Here is a 3348-nt window from a genome sequence, read left to right as displayed (position 1 = left end):
TAGCAAGCCGGGAGATGAGATGTGAGTGTCAGCACTATGTCATGTGGTGAAAGAGTAAGATGGTGAATTGCATTTTTAAGATAAGAATAAAAGGTGTTTACTTTTTTTTGGAAAAAACGATGGTTTGCTATGAGAGGAATGTCACATACTTCTTTATATACTAAAAAATATCACAAACCCTAACAAATTATTTCTTGAGAATAATTACTAACAAGTGATTTACAAATGAGTCTACATGTTATTAAAATTGGGATGCGACTCACCCTAATAAAAGCGGTCACCTGCTTGCATCAAGAATTTTGGGACGGAGGGAGTATTATATATGAGCTATTTTAAGATATGTATATGTTCACTTTTGTACCTCAGAGATAAAAGTCAATGGATGCGGATGATGCTACTGTTGATCGACAAAGTCAGTGACGTAATTATGATTGACCAGACTGAAAACTCATCAAACTTTACAAAATCAGAAGAGATGTATACAAATTATGGTTCTTCTTTGTATATAAACTACACACAATAATACAAAAGGTGTATCTCTCTCTCTCTCTCTCTCTCTCTCTCTATATATATATATATATATATATATATATATATATATATATATATATATATATATATGGAAAATGCATCCTACTACCAGGTGTAGCTACACCCATTTCTTATGTACTGTCATGTGATAGTATATACTCTACTTCATTATTTTTATTATGTTCATATACTATATCTAAGATACTCCAAAGTGAGTTATATGAAAAAATTGCAACTGAGCTCATAGTTTTATTGTATTTGTGAAATACGTACATATTTGTACATATTTCTACCGGCGAGCACAGCTGGTAGCCGCCACCGCAGATCCAACCCCCGTTGTCCCCCTCCGTCTGCTTCCTTCCCCGACTGTGAGCTCACTCTTTGGCAGAAGAAAAATCGCCCACCATCTGCTCCTCGCTGCTCTCCTCTGCATGGCTCAACGGTTGGCGGCAGCTCCGATCCATCTCAGGCATCGACGTTCACCTGCAATTTACTGTTTTGTGTTTTTCGGAAGATAAAAATTCAAAGTGCAGATGTAGTCTGCTGATGTTTGCTCTTGAGGTTCAGTTTATTTACTTTTGCAGGAAGATGGTGCAGTTTGGTTGGATGTCGTGTTGCATTATTTTTGCATTTCCCTCGTCATGCAGTTTGGACAGCGAGCCTTCCTCCATGGCGCGTGCTTGTGTGCAATCCACGGCGTGTGTGTGCAATGCAGCCTGTCTAAACCGCGGCCGTGCAGCTCAAACAAGCCCGCAATGAAGTTCCGTGCTTGTGCCCGTGCTGTTCGATGAACACAAGTTTTTTTCCGTGCTTGTGTCCGTGTTGTTCGATGAACACAAGTGCACTGCAGCTCCTGGATGGTGGACTGCGGAAGGTGCGGTGCAGTTGAAGGACTGTTGAAGTTTGCCTGAGTCTTCGTTGCAGTACGGCTAGGTGTCGAAAGCTGTTCTTTTGTTGATTTTTCAGGTTTCCAGAGACTGCAGTTCATTATAAGTAAACATCTGTGGTTCGCTCTGAAAAAATTACGCGGGACCCCTTCTTTGTAAAAAGCAATTTGTATGGTACCCCATTTACTTCGCTAATTTGTCTGATGCGGTTCGGAATGCCAAAAAACTGTATAAAAATGCACTTCATTAGTCTCCTCTCGGAGTGAGTGAGAAAAGGACAAAAAGAAACATTCAAAAAGTATTTTTAAAAAGCCAAGGTAAAAACATGCAGTCAACTCGTCTCGTCCCTGTGGTTCACTTTTGATATTGTTGAGGCTCACTTGCTCCCCATCGTGAAGTGCAGAAAATTGTCACGGAAACGAAAAAATAAATAATGTGGTTCACTTCTCCAGGATGTTGCAGTCCACTTGTGCCCCCGCATGAAGCATAGTTCAATTCCTCGCCTAGGAAAAATTACGTCCGACAAAAAGAAATTATGAGGTCCGACAAAAAGAAATCGTGAAGTTCGCTTTGCTATCTGATGCAGTGCGGTTTTCAGTCTGAAGCAGTGCGCTCATTTTTCTGATGCAGTGCACACGACGATTTGGGTGTCGCAAAAAACAGAGTGTCCGCATTTCGGTAAATTCGAAATTCCATTTAAACCATAAAAAATTAGAGAGAGTATTCTACATGAAAAAGTTGCGTCTCGTCGATATCTTTCCAACGGCGTATGATTTGAATCATTCCGACCAACCGTTCGTAAAAATTTCGCCAAAAAACAGCCGCTGCCTCTCGAAGTCAGCCGCACCATTTTTAAAATTAACTAAAAACCGTAAGGAATCTCAACACCATTTCAACATATGAAAGTTGCGCCTCGTTCATAGCTTTTCAATGGCGTATCACACGCCTCGTTTCGACAAACAGCTCAAAAACTGGAGCGAAAACAGTACCGAAAATTTGAAAAACAGAATTCCGTGATTTAGTAAATTTGAAACTGCTCTTAAACCGTAAGGAATTAGAGAAACATTCATATATAAAAAAGATGCGCCTCGATGATATCTATCCAACGGTGTATCATTTGCTTCATTCCGACAAGCGGTTTAGAAAAAAATGCGAAAAACGCTCGCTGCCACTCGTCATCCACCGCACCATTTTCAAAACTGCTCTTAAACCGTGTGGAATCTCGAAAAGTGTTCAACATGTCGAAGTTGCGCCTAATCCATAGCTTTTCAACGGTATATTATATGCCTCATTCCGATAAACGGTTAAAAAATTAGAGCGAAAACCATACCGAAAAAATAACGCGTGCAGTTTTTTCCGACGAGAAGTTCACTAGTCTATATTGCAGTGCTCGTCGTCAAGAAGATGCACTGCACTTGCATTCAGCGTGCAGTGCGGAAGTGGTGTGCAGAATAGTTATTCTGCTAATATTAGCAGAATAGACCGTCTGTATATATATATATATATTCTTTTTTGTAGATTATGACAAGCGATGGACATGAATTATGTCGAAGTTCAAATGAATCCATCAAGAAGGGTCCCAACGACGTCGTTGGAAGGGGTAAAAAAGTCACCAAGTCTTATACAACAATACAAAAAGTCATCTGAAAAAAAAAGTTAAAAGGCCCGTAGCAAGGCACGGGCATACATTGAATCCAGAAATCCCGGATCCCACTTATTTTTATTGATCTGATTATGAAGCCCACCTCTTTCTTGTGGCGGAGAGGCGCCACACTTAACGCAGGTGATGGCAAAGTATCTCAAGTTTGCATGCCAATGATATTTATCGGACTCGAAAGATGATGCATCCATTCAAATTGGGCATCGCTTCTACATGGCATTCGGTGTAACCTACCAAATATCTCCCAGGCATAAATGGTTATTATTTTTA

This window comes from Triticum dicoccoides, chromosome 7B (assembly GCF_002162155.2).
Source record: "Triticum dicoccoides isolate Atlit2015 ecotype Zavitan chromosome 7B, WEW_v2.0, whole genome shotgun sequence".
NCBI classification, from domain to species: Eukaryota; Viridiplantae; Streptophyta; class Magnoliopsida; order Poales; family Poaceae; genus Triticum; species Triticum dicoccoides.
Note: the sequence above shows the minus strand (reverse complement) of the source record.